At 49.4% G+C, this 13,131-nt stretch overlaps 1 long non-coding RNA gene across 1 annotated transcript in view; it reads right to left on the bottom strand.

Annotated features, from left to right (window-relative positions):
• Positions 1 to 11,016, bottom strand: part of LOC138491116 (uncharacterized) — a 250,141-nt gene extending 239,125 nt beyond the window's left edge. Inside the window, exon 1 of the long non-coding RNA XR_011275957.1 lies at positions 10,868 to 11,016. This is a non-coding gene — a long non-coding RNA (uncharacterized lncRNA). The remainder of the gene's footprint in view (positions 1 to 10,867) is intronic.
• Positions 11,017 to 13,131: the final 2,115 nt, after the last annotated feature.

Genomic DNA, 13,131 nt, shown 5'->3' with positions numbered 1-13,131 from the left:
TGACCTGTGATGACATATCAAGACTGGCCTTCAGGGAAGGCTATACCAGCTTGTGCGAGGAAAGGCTTACATAGCTGGGCCAAGATGATAGCTCAGGGGCAACGTGCTTGCCTTGGAAACAAGACGACACAGAGGAACACAGTTTTGGTCCCCGGGTCTGTGCTTAGAAACCTCTGAGTATTAAGCGCGTTATAAATAACAAATTATAACTGCTTCACAGGGACCCAGTCAGCGGAATTGCACAGTTTTATAAACTGAAGCAATGTCTGTTTATGACAGCGGACTGCACTTTCCTGGTGGATGAGGCTGGGACCCGTGTAATGGGGCAATGGGTGGCTGGAAACGTCTGATTGATGTGCACTTAATTTCACGCCAGTTTAAAGGGAGTGAGCGGAGTATCAATGTTTGCTTAAAATGGGGTGGGGGTGCATGAGCGAAAAACATTTGGTTCTGGAGTGGTTTTATTTCCGCCTTAGTGCCATTTTAGCGCAGGTACTGTGTCACATTAGGAAAGTGGCATTTGCGGGTAGGTCTCAGTCTCATTATTTAAGCTCGGATTTGTTTTCAGTTTTGATGCAGAGTTATTCACGCGATACGGGGTGTTTAGTGTTACTCCACCTAAACTGGAACATTTCCAAGTGAGTACAACGCATTCCCAACAAAATGGTTGAAACTGTACAAACTAATGGTGAAGGCTAAAGCTTATATCAAGCAACCAAGGCCCGATAGTGTTTACAGGCAGTAGTAGTGGTGTGTGTGTGTGTCACATGTGTTCACTTACGTCCAAACGTTTGCTTTCCGAGCACCACCCCCATCATGTGGTGCCACCCTTCTGTCAACATATGGTGACTTGGCTTTACCTAACCTTTGTAGTTAGAGGAAAGTAATTCCCTCGCTCACGCCAGCCACAGTTTCATATCACATGTTGAGACTATTTCTGCGGCAAGGACGACATTGGCCTTCACTTTCCCAGCACCAGCGCGATGGATGTATAGAATTTGGCCTCTGAAGCGTAATACTGCGAACATCTGCTTAGTGTGCTTAGTCGCCGTCTTAAGCAGCCACGCAGCCGGCGCAGTTTACGCATGCTTTCACTGCCTGCGTGACTGCAACAGAGAGACAAAGGCACGCGATAAACCAAGTGGGAGAATGGGTGCATGTCACAGGTTCCCCCCTTCTCACCTGTCTGTATTGTTTGTTCGGGATCTTCGAAGTTGCCATCTTACGCACTGTTCGGGTCTTGTACAACCCTGTGCGTGAATCCTCGGATTCCAGCGTGTGGTTCGTGACCTGACTCCAGGAAGCGTTCAGATGTCTGGGATAAGTCCAGGAATGACGAAGAGCGCACTCGGAGAATGCGCTCGCAATCCAGGAGAGCAGGGTGAGGAAGAAAGGGAAGGATGATAGGAGAGGAGAATCAGGGGACCGGGAACCAGGAACAAGAAGAAATCGCTGTACGAACTCCGGCCGCACACATCTGACTACAGCAAGGGTAGCTTTGAGACGCACTGGGCCGCAGGGGCGTGCCTGTTTTGTAGAACGTAGAGCATACGATGCGAAGATTGGCAGACAGCGTTCCGAGTTCCGCGGCCATGTTGGGAGTACAGTTGGGTTTAATCCCCTATGGGTCAGGGACCACGAAGGGACGTGTACGGTGGTTCATGACAGCGCATTAATTGCCAAGGCACTAGAGGGCAGCCTGGTGTGCGTTTTTAAAGATAGCTTAATTATAAGTTGCGCCTAAAAAGGCGGCTTTAAAAGTATTAGAGCCGCCATTTTCTTCCAACATGTTCCCCGCTGAGCTGGGTTTCAGAAGGTCGACGACATGCAAGTTACACACATTGAAGGCTCTTGTCAATCACCGGAGCTATGGAGCTCAGCTTGGAATCGGGGGTCTGTTTGGCAAGGGGTATTTTTCGAGAGCAGACAGGTTACTCGGTCTGTCTATCATGACTGGGGCGGGCGGCCTCCACTTTATTCTTTCTTCGGATATTTTGGGTTCCCCCTTTCCTATTTCATGATTCATGTGTTTGCTTGAATGCAAAGTCATTTGATCGGATGGTTTTTATCACTGAGCCGCTGTGCTGAGTGTGTGATGGGCCGTACTTTGAAAGTTTGACATATAGGTTTGAGTTTTTAGGTGCTGGTGCGTTGATAACTAACAGGGCTCAAAACAAACATTGACATGTTGAGACCGAGTAATTGTGCGCCAGCATGAGACCCTGCTTGGGATCCCCGTCTCCATTTGCCCTCACACTTAAATTGGACACCGACCCGTAGGCACGGCAGCCACGCGTGTGCCCCCTCCACTTGTACCCTGTTTGCCAAGCCTTTTATCAACTGGGCAGTAATTCACATATTCAGACTACAGCAAAATGCCCTGTCCCTGAGCCAGAGGTCACATGGCAAGGCCTCGGAAATGCTGTGAGTACCTGGTTGTAGGATGGCAGTGAGCTGGCAGACCAAAGGATTGGCTCTGCCAGGGATGTTTAATTCCATGTAGGAACGCAGGGGGCGGTCTTTCCAGGCGCCGTTATATTCATCAACATAGCCCACTTCGCCAGCCCACTCACCCCCCCCCCCCTCCCTTCATACCTTATAACTTCCCTCCTTGGGAAAATCCAGCGTCCTAAATCCTTCCTGGAGAAAGGGCTGTGGAAATCCCCTTCTTGGCGTGCATTGTGTGAGGGCGATCAGGGGTGGGGGCAGTGGGACTTTCTCTCACACACAGGACCACATGGAACCAGCAGCCAAGAGGCAAGAACGGGGCAAGAAACAACAGCATCTGTTGGCAGCACCCGTGAATGTGCAGGGCGGGCCAACAAAGCTTCAAGCATTGGCAAAGCCAGCCGTTTTGGCCCGTGGATAGGCGTTAGATAGGCATTTGCCCAGCAGGGCGATTGTATGTTCAGGAACTTGCACTGTTTCACAGCTGCTACCATTAATCGCCAGTTAATACCATCACGGCAGTGACTGGCAAATGATTATCCCATGCCTACACAAAAGCCCAGACAGTTGGCATTGCCAATGCTTGTTTTTAAAGATGCCAGGTTTTAGGAAATGACCCCGTCGCCTTATTCTAAAAGGTGATTTGTGCATTTTTCCCCAGGGCCATTGGTATGCTGGCTAGCCCTCCTGCATATATTAGTTCTGCGAGGGCCTGCACAGAATAACAATCCCCAGAAGGAATTACTCACTTATCCCGGGGAGAGTCTTCTTACCCAAGTGGGAGGGCTCGCGGGTCGCTAATGGAAAGAAATGCCAACTGCGTCTGTACTAGGAATTATTCCACACAAATGGGAGGAAGAACACTCTGCATACGGAAGAAAGCAGTGTACACACGCATGGACACACAAACGCACGCACACACAGACACATGCACACGCACTTAGACACCCACACCCACACACACACACACAGAAACGCAAACACGCGCACACGCGTGCAAAATGACAGTGAGGGACAGAAGTACTCTAGACGTGTAGGATGGTGCACTCAATCCACGTGATGGTGGGTACTCTATAGTTTGTATTTTGGTTTTTATCAGGCACAAACCTAGCAAGATGACTTGGAAGGAAGAAGTTGCTGTACGTGTTGTTTAGGATAACACATAAGAGGAGGGGATTTAAAATGAGTTGTGTTATTTGGTATCTGCGTAGTACCTACTGTCATTGTTACGGCTTTGAAGCGCTATGTTGCCCGGGATGTTCTGGCTATGGGGGTATAATGTGATGTGGGAATGCAAACAGCATAGGTGGTGTCTCATATTATGTATTACATTATGGAACAGGCTGCTACAGATGGAATGGGATGGATATAAGTATGAGATAGGGGGAGGGGGCTGCACACTCCTCACCGAATAAGATCAGGCGATTGCTTAGAGGAGTGGGATGCAAAAGCGCTGTTCTTTGAGGGTCCTCAGCAGGATTGCACTACAAGGGGGTGACACAAGATGACATATGATTTGCAGAGCAAGATCACAGACCCCTGGGGATCAGAATGTCTCATTTAGGGCAGCGTCCATCCAACGAAAGGAGTGGACTTTCATGGCTGTGCAGGCAGCCGCATCGCCACAGGGACTCGGTGGCCACACGTAGAGGGGCATTTCCACGTCTCCAAAGCGGGAGGCTCACCCGCCAACACTGCAGAAGGGACAACCCCCTCCGAGCAAAGCAGAGGTAAGTAGGGCCAAAGACACCCTGGCACTCAACACTTCAAGTGAAGGGGGACAGAAAGACCCCCAATCCACGTGCAGCTGCTCCTCCAATGAAACATTGCATCATACAGGGCACTTCCTAAAGGGGGGAAATCCAGCCACAGTGAAGCGGCCCCTCTTCATATGCAGCCGAAGCGGTGTGGCCTGTGCCCTGTCAGCGGCTGGAAGGATCGAACTCCGTCACTTCAGGAAGAAGCCTTAGCGGTATGGTTTGGGAGTTTCATCTGACACTTCAACCCACAGTGACCTGTTGTTTGTTCTTTGCAGGGTTTCCCTGGGGAGGCGTCTTGCTTTCATGGATTCCGGTCACAACCACACTTTCTTCATAAAAAAAGCTTCCTTTCCAAAGCCTTGCAATGGAAGATACAGGAAACTCACAGTGGTCTTACAATATATAATATTGTGACCTCTGTTTAATAGGACTTATACCACAACCCATACGACAATATTACATCCACATCAATTACTAAAGTGTCCTGACTCAAGATATCACTCATGGAACCTGCAAAGAGATTCGGGCGAAACATAGGTCCCACCACCGGAAATGTAACCAAGACATTCCGAGTACCACCAAATCTGCCTGAGCCATGCAGATGCTGTCAAGTCAACGGCTAATACCGTGTCAACTTGCAGGGAACCATTGCTCCCCATCAGTGGCGTAGCACAACATTTGCCACCCCTCCCCCAACCCTCCAGCAAGCCATGCTCGCCTTGGGCAAGTGCTTTGAGAAGTGCTGTTAACTGGCACTGCTGCACCCTGCTGCCGTGCTGTTGTGAGAAAGAGGGAAGGGTAATTGGTCTTTCACAAGGACTTGTGTAGACTCTGTAATTAATCAGCCTTAACTTTATGTAATAGAAGTGATCCATCTGTGCATACTTCTACCCCCCTTATTTCTCTCCAGATGTTAGGTATTATTTTGGATTACAAAACCGAACGCTGCTTTGGCTCCGCCCCCTGACCTCAGGAAACACTATTTACAGGTGTGCCCGTGCGCATTTGGCAAGTGCTTTGAGAAGTGCTGACTGCTGTTCGCTGGCTCGCAGACGAGCAGCTGATAGTGCTCCCGCTAGCCTGACTATGATGCACCCAAATATGGCGTCTGTGTGACACGGATATTTAGTGCATTTATAGCGGATGTTTATCCTACTCGGCTGTGCCCGAGAATAGAGTCATACTGCACAGTTTATAGCCCATTAACATTGGCACTAGAATTACAGTGATAGTTTTCACTACTCTCCTGACATTGGACACTGAATGTCCTTCCCATACTCCCCCCCCCCCTGTGTTTACACCACATATTGATATAAACGCGATGCTCGGTGTTACCGCTATCCAATCTCCAGCCTCCACCCGCTGACCCTTCTATGGAAGCAAAGCGCGCTACTGGGGTGACTGCGGAGAATGCAGCCAACGCAGCCAACGCTGACACCACTGGAGATAGCAATGACGCTGCTCCACTCCAACTTGAACAGAAGTTACCACGGCGGCAGCGCAGACTGTGTCCCCCAAAAACGATAACTAAAGCTGCAACAGCAGCAGCTAAAACTAGAAAAATGACCACGTTTGCCCCCAAAGTCAGTGAATTTAGCAGAATAGATAAAGGAAATGCGGCGAAAGAGATGGTAGCGGATCTCTATCGCTCGCTATGCTGCTTAGGTGCTAAGCTGATTGACAGCGTGATCCGTGTACCAACTAAGCTAGTGTTTGCGACTAACGTTATATGCACTGCCGCACTGGCTGACGCTAACAATGCTGACAATATAAATCATCTACCCATCCTGGGAATAACACTGAATGTTCCGCTGAACAAGCACAAGTTCCACAGAACAGACGTACGTTACACCGTAAGGTTCCACAGAACAGACGTCAGTTACACCGTAAGGTTCCACAGAACAGACGTCAGTTACACCGTAAGGTTCCACAGAACAGACGTACGTTACACCGTAAGGTTCCACAGAACAGACGTAAGTTACACCGTAAGGTTCCACAGAACAGACGATCAGTTACACCGTAAGGTTCCACAGAACAGACGTCAGTTACACCGTAAGGTTCCACAGAACAGACGTAAGTTACACCGTAAGGTTCCACAGAACAGACGATCAGTTACACCGTAAGGTTCCACAGAACAGACAAACAGACGTAAGTTACACCGTAAGGTTCCACAGAACAGACGCCAGTTACACCGTAAGGTTCCACAGAACAGACGTAAGTTACACCGTAAGGTTCCACAGAACAGACGAACAGACGTAAGTTATACCGTAAGGTTCCACAGAACAGACGTCAGTTACACCGTAAGGTTCCACAGAACAGACGTCAGTTACACCGTAAGGTTCCACAGAACAGACGTAAGTTACACCGTAAGGTTCCACAGAACAGACGAACAGACGTAAGTTACACCGTAAGGTTCCACAGAACAGACGTAAGTTACACCGTAAGGTTCCACAGAACAGACGCCAGTTACACCGTAAGGTTCCACAGAACAGACGTAAGTTACACCGTAAGGTTCCACAGAACAGACGAACAGACGTAAGTTATACCGTAAGGTTCCACAGAACAGACGTCAGTTATACCGTAAGGTTCCACAGAACAGACGTCAGTTACACCGTAAGGTTCCACAGAACAGACGTAAGTTACACCGTAAGGTTCCACAGAACAGACGAACAGACGTAAGTTACACCGTAAGGTTCCACAGAACAGACGTCAGTTACACCGTAAGGTTCCACAGAACAGACGTCAGTTACACCGTAAGGTTCCACAGAACCGACGAACAGACGTAATTTACACCGTAAGGTTCCACAGAACAGACGTGCAAGTTCCATCGGAATAAGTTTCACTGAAACGTTCCAGTTGTAAGTGTAGGGTGTGAGGTGTGAAAGTCAATGAAAGTTTATGCAAATGTGTGGTATGTGTGGAGTAATAAAAATATGGGAGTGGAAAAATAGTTTTGCGTGATATAAACACATGTTTATGGAAGTCTTTTGTATATTTTTTCTGTTTGACATGGACTTACTAACTTGGAGGAATTCACTCAATGTCAGACCACTAAAATATCCCGCACAGGAAAAACGAATGTATTTGTGAATAGCTGTCCTAGGTGTAGTTATTACATTATTAGAACCCTGGGCGGGTGAAAAACCCTTTCCCATTGGTCAATTTGCGGGCTATAAGAACCAGTATAGCCCGCAAATTTGCCCTTTGCTTTCTTCAGCTCGGAAAGTTGTACATTAACAGTGATTCGCCCCCCTCTAGTGGCCAAAGTAAGAATGACATTTTCCTACAAATACCTTCTTTTTTCTTTTAATAGTTTGTTAGTGAAAATAATAGCTTACTATAAAAAAGGAAGACATATTTTTGTCATGCAATTTTTTAAATGTTTTTTTTAAATATTTAAAAATATTTAAGTCGCCAAAAAACATATAATAATTTTACAAATTATATTTTGTAATGAACCTGTTTCTCTTTGGCCACGGGTTCTAATAGCTTTCTTGACCTTGCCCTCGGCCTGTACAGTCGTTATGGGCCGTCACACCTCATTAAAGGCCCGAACGTTGGTGTTCGGGGTCCATAACACCCATTACGGCCCTCCGGCGAGGTCAATAAAGCTATATTAGGGATGGTATTTACCTGTAGCAACTATGCCAAACAAGCATTGGCAAAACGAGTTGCTTTGCCGTTTGTGTTGGCATGGGATAGGTATTTGCCAGGCACTTCCATAGAGACATTTGTCTTACGCTGGTATCTCATTTAGAGCTTCAATGAAGCCAATGAGTCTAAGGGGCTGCTTAGAAATAACACTGGCAAACCAAAGGTTGATGTTACTACTGGGTAGAGCTGGCTAGCTCTAAGAGATCCCAGGAGGGTGGGTTGTTTGTAGGGGGTGGGAACGGCATAGGGATTAGCAGCACATCCAGGGGTCCTGCAGTGGGCATAACAAAAATTAAATAAACACCAACAAGTTGTGTGACCCTCCTCACATGTCATCTCCCTCGTAGCTTCACCCCAGTTTTGGGTCATAGGTTGCGCTTAGAGATGGGCAAGCCTGGCGAGGTTCGAGCCATCTCGGGCTCCAACGGGGATCCAGCTCGACCCTGCTTTTGGGCCAGTACCCCAGGATGCCACGGGCCCCACCATGCTTTCCCAGGGCAGCACCAAAAAATAGGCATTTTTTTCCATTTTCCCTGTGCCGCGCGGCCAGGGGAGTTGCTAGGTCTGGAAAAGACCCGGGGCTAAGCTGATGTTGGAACTGTTGAGACTGGGGGCTAGCTAATCTTTTGGCTGTAGCTCCTGAGATTCTATCAGGGGCTACAACCAAAAGATCAGGGGCTATAGCCCCCTTAGCCTCCCCCTAGCAACGCCCCTGCGCGCGGCCAACATGGAAAGAAATGCCGATATGTGAACAAAATAAAGGTGACCACGATGTCGGCACGGATGCCGAGAGGGCACCACGCCCGCATGTATTTTTTTCATAGTTGACCATCTCTTTCCATTTTGCCTGATGGTGGCTCGCCAGGGCCGCGTTTAAATTTGTTCATTTCTGTGGGGTAGCCAGGGATGTCACGGGCTCGGCCCACGGTGGGCTCCAAGAGCCAGGCCTGACCGCCAGGATCAGCCCTACCCATGAAATCTCTGCCCCCCCCCAGCTCTAGTTGCGCCTAAGCACCACCTAATAGCTGAAACTAAAAGTGGGTCTTTGGGAATCGGCCCGTTTTATGCCATACATTTAAACCAATTGAGGCGCGTGAAAAGTGCAAAGTGCAAACCGCATGCCGACCCCAAAATCAGATGAACCCCTCTGCCGGTGGGCAGGGTACGAAGAAAGAGAACAACGCCCGGTCCTTGAGCAAAATGCGCAGAGCTGGGGCCAAAGTGACAGTCATGGGCAACACAGAAAACACACCCAGGGAAACAGTTCGAGCGCAGCGCAGAATAACATCGCGCAAAACTAGAAGAGGCCCGAGGAAAGGAATGGCGTAACTTGCCCACCGTGCTCCAAAGCGCACCCAGCGAGGTGATTCACACAGGAGAGCCCTTCTGGGTGTTTACACGCAAAAGTGAAACAGGCGGTGGGGGCCGGGGGGTGTGCACCGGCCCCAGGACACACCCACAGTGTCGCACGAGAAACGTCTCCACCACGGCTTGGCCGGAGGCGACAATAACCCGGCCTGTGAGCGCGCGCGGATCCCAGCAATGTGTCGGGGGTTATTTGCTAATAAGCAGCGCACGCTGTGCTGATATTTCATGGGATTAAGGCGACGGCTCAGACACCTGATATGTAGCGCGCCGCCCCACAATGCAATGGTAATCGTACCCTAATTGCCCTAATGCGGCACGTGCGGACCCACGTGGGTCTTTGCTGCAGGTGCATTAACTCGCCAACCTTTCAGGTACACACGCCTGGATGTAACTGAGCACGCTCGTGCTGTCCTGTGCCCGGTGATGTCCTGTGTCTGGTGCTGTCCTGTGTCTGGTGCTGTCCTGTGCCTAGTGCTGTACTGTGCCCGTGCTGTCCTGTGCCTAGTACTGTACTATGCCCGGTGATGTCCTGTGCTTAGTGCTGTACTGGGCCCGTGCTGTCCTGTGCCTGGTACTGCACTGTATCTGGTGCTGTTCTCTGTGCCTGGTGCAATACTGTGCCCGGTGATGTCCTGTGTCTGGTGCTGTACTGTGTCCTGTGCTGTACTGTATCTGGTGCTGTGCTGTTCCCAGTGCTGTAATGTGCCCGTTGACGTCCTGTGCCCGGTGCTGTACTGTGCCCGGTGCTGTACTGTATCTGGTGCTGTACTGTGCCCATTGACGTCCTGTGCCCGGTGCTGTACTGTGCCCGGTGCTGTACTGTTCCTGGTGCTGTACTGCGCATTGAATTGTCAACATGGTGGATGTCTTTCAATGATCTCAAACGCCTTCTCCAACTCCCGTTATAAACCCCCAAGGTCCGCTTCGGTGCTGACTCTTCCACTCTAAATTATGGTTTCTTTTAACTATAAAAAAGCAGCCAGGGGCAACATCTTCTGCAGCGCGTAGCCACCTATGCGTGCTCGTGAACAGGGCTGCGCGTACCCGCGTGCTCATTGTACAGATCAGCGATGTTGCGCTCGCAACTATGAAATGTGCAGCACAATCTCAGAAATGCTGCTCAAACGTGTGTAATGCAGCTTTGACCGACCTGGCCCTGTTTTTAATTGGTCTGAAGGGCACACGTGTACCGATTTCTGATGCCCAGGCCGCCAGCGTAGCCAAGACACACCCTTTATTCATGCAAGGAGGCACAGTAAGGGCACACGAGCCACTGGGTACAGATTCTAATGGGCAGATTTGTGTCACAGTGTATACATTTTCTTGCTGAAAGACTTTCTAGTCAATGGGTTTGTGCGCCTGCTGCAGCTACACCGGAACACCCTGCAGGTGGCAGCCGCGGGCTGTTCCACACACTCTGCGACTTAGCAGCCTATGAGCAGAGCACTTTAAGCTCCTACACCAAGTAAGCGAGCACTTTGGGAAGTTAACCGCGTGTCGAAAACATGGCCTGTGTTACGTTCTCATGTTGCGGCTTTACATAGTGACAACGTTCAGAATATTGTTTTTTCCATCTGGATCAGGCACAACGTCTAAAAAGTACTCACCACGAATACTGCAACGCATTCAGTACTTACCTCTCCAACCGGTCTTTCTCTCAATGTACTCAAAGGCCGCGCTCAGATAGCGCCCTGAAAACGAGAAGCCGGGCGTTTCGGCGCCCGACTATGCACTGGCCACTGGACCGAGGGAGGCTGCTCCCGACTCCTGCGGCTGCCCTCGCTGTGTGAGGCGACCTTTCGGGTTTTGTCTTTGGGTTTCGTTTACCGGTAACGTGCAGCTGCCCGGCAGGAAAAACCGGTTTGGATAAGTGACACGTGACGCCACCTGGAGAGGGAACCTGGCGCCCCTGTGCGGGGGTGCCTGCAGACCAGCCCTGGCAGCAAAGGGGGGCTCTGAAGAAGAGGAAAGACACAGGAAGGGGCCAGAACAAGGGGGACCGAGTGAAACAAGGTGGCCATGACATTAGAGGCGAGTGAACAGCACCTACTTCCCAGCGCCCTGTGCCACACAGAAGGCTACACAGAACCGTAATAAGGGGAATCCCCCTGGAGACTTATGAACGTCCCCAAGCGAGAAGAATTGGGGGAAAAAGCCAAGTGCCAATAGAACAGAACAGAGCCCGCGGCCAGAGGAAAGCACCCTCTGTCTCCAGAGATCGCAGTGGTGGGACTTGGGCTGGCAGTGCCGACATGGTCTATATGCTTTCTACAGGTCACCTCATCTGCCCAGGTGCTGCCATAATGCACACTCTGCTTTTACTAAGAAGGCTATCAGCCACTCTAACCTCTCCTTGTGACTCGACTCCTTCCAGGACTGGATGACAAACAGTCGCCTTTATTTGCAAGGCGCCAACTGCGCCATAGGCCTAATAAAGCCAAAAGCCTAGTCATTGACTTTGATATTAACCTTTCGTGTAGGCTGCAAATTGAGACATTGGGCCTCCTTCTGAGTTTGTCAGTCCAGAAACAACGGTGCCAGTAAGATTACTACGGGTTTACCTGCCGGAGCCGCTGTACCTGGCAGGTCTGACCCTGCCGGGCACAGCGGCCATCACAGAAGCACCGGCACCGCTAACAACAATGCCTGTGCTTCCGTGTCCCCACTCCGATACAGTCCTCAAGGACTGTATGGGAGTGGGGATGAACGAAAAAGCTGGCGCCTAACTTCCCTGTATGTGTACATTGGGTGGTCCTGTCCTCCAAAATTCAATGCTGCAAACAATTTTAAGCAGTAAATGATTTAACCTTCCCAGGTGCCCCATGCATTGCTAGAGAATCCATATCATGAGGTGAGGAAACAACCATCAGCTATGTTTGGTTTCGTGGTAGCCCTTTTATTACTTTTGTGGCTATTCTTATGAGTTTTGCTTGAAAAGAATTGGGTTAAAAGAGAAAAGAGAAAACACATAAAAACATTTTGATTTTAACATGACATAACTGGGTCAAGGACTGGTCAAAAAACTGTGTGCATAAAGGAGAGAAGAAGTTAACAGTACTAAGGTTCCATTTTTCACAGTTCTGTATATACAATGCACAGTGACTCCTTATGTTTATAAGGGATGAACTAGAGGTATCCACACTATTGCTTCATAATGATCACATCCTCATAGTGTCAATGCTGTAAGGTACTGTATTTAATTATTGTTTTTTCATACAATTATACAGACCAACAAAATTAACAAAACAGCAGGTCCTTTTAATGTAGGGCACTGGTATTTAGCCTTAGAAGGGCTAATGTAGACAGTGGTAGTTGTATCTATCTGTCTGTATTGAAATGGTTGGAAATGATGGCCAGCAAAGGCTGATCCAAGACCAAGAGAAACTGGTCGTTATATATGCAGGTCTCCCTTTCCCGGAAGCTGTGTGGAAACTCCTATGATTCCAGAGGTTTGTAGGGGTGCTGGGCACAGACTGTAATCTGAAGTTTTGGTCTGTGCTTGCTTTTGCTGGCATCCATAAAGGTTGCAGGGTGCCTGGGTCGACTTGAAATAGCAGACCCTGTGTAGGGCTTCTTTTGAAAGTAGCTCGTTCAAATTTGCCATGAACTGTGAGTCTGGTGAGGTCCCGTAGTGTACTGCGCCTAACTTCCCGGCCATCGCACTTGGAATAGCCCGGTGGCAACGGGAAGTCAGACACCAGTAATTCATTACGGGTCTGGCGGCAATCCACCGGTAGCACCGGCACGGTAACCGCCGGACCCGTAATGAGGCCTAACAACACCTCCAGCTATATCTACTCAAAACATTCTTCCATTCTTGGACTTTTGGCACAACCTGCAAATGACACAATCACTGGGATTGTCTAAGCCGGTCTCTGCCTGATTATTGCAACAGATGACA

This window comes from Ambystoma mexicanum, chromosome 10 (genome assembly GCF_040938575.1).
Source record: "Ambystoma mexicanum isolate Mex_15411 chromosome 10, UKY_AmexF1_1, whole genome shotgun sequence".
NCBI lineage: Eukaryota > Metazoa > Chordata > Amphibia > Caudata > Ambystomatidae > Ambystoma > Ambystoma mexicanum.
This window is presented reverse-complemented; position numbering and strand designations above follow the sequence as displayed.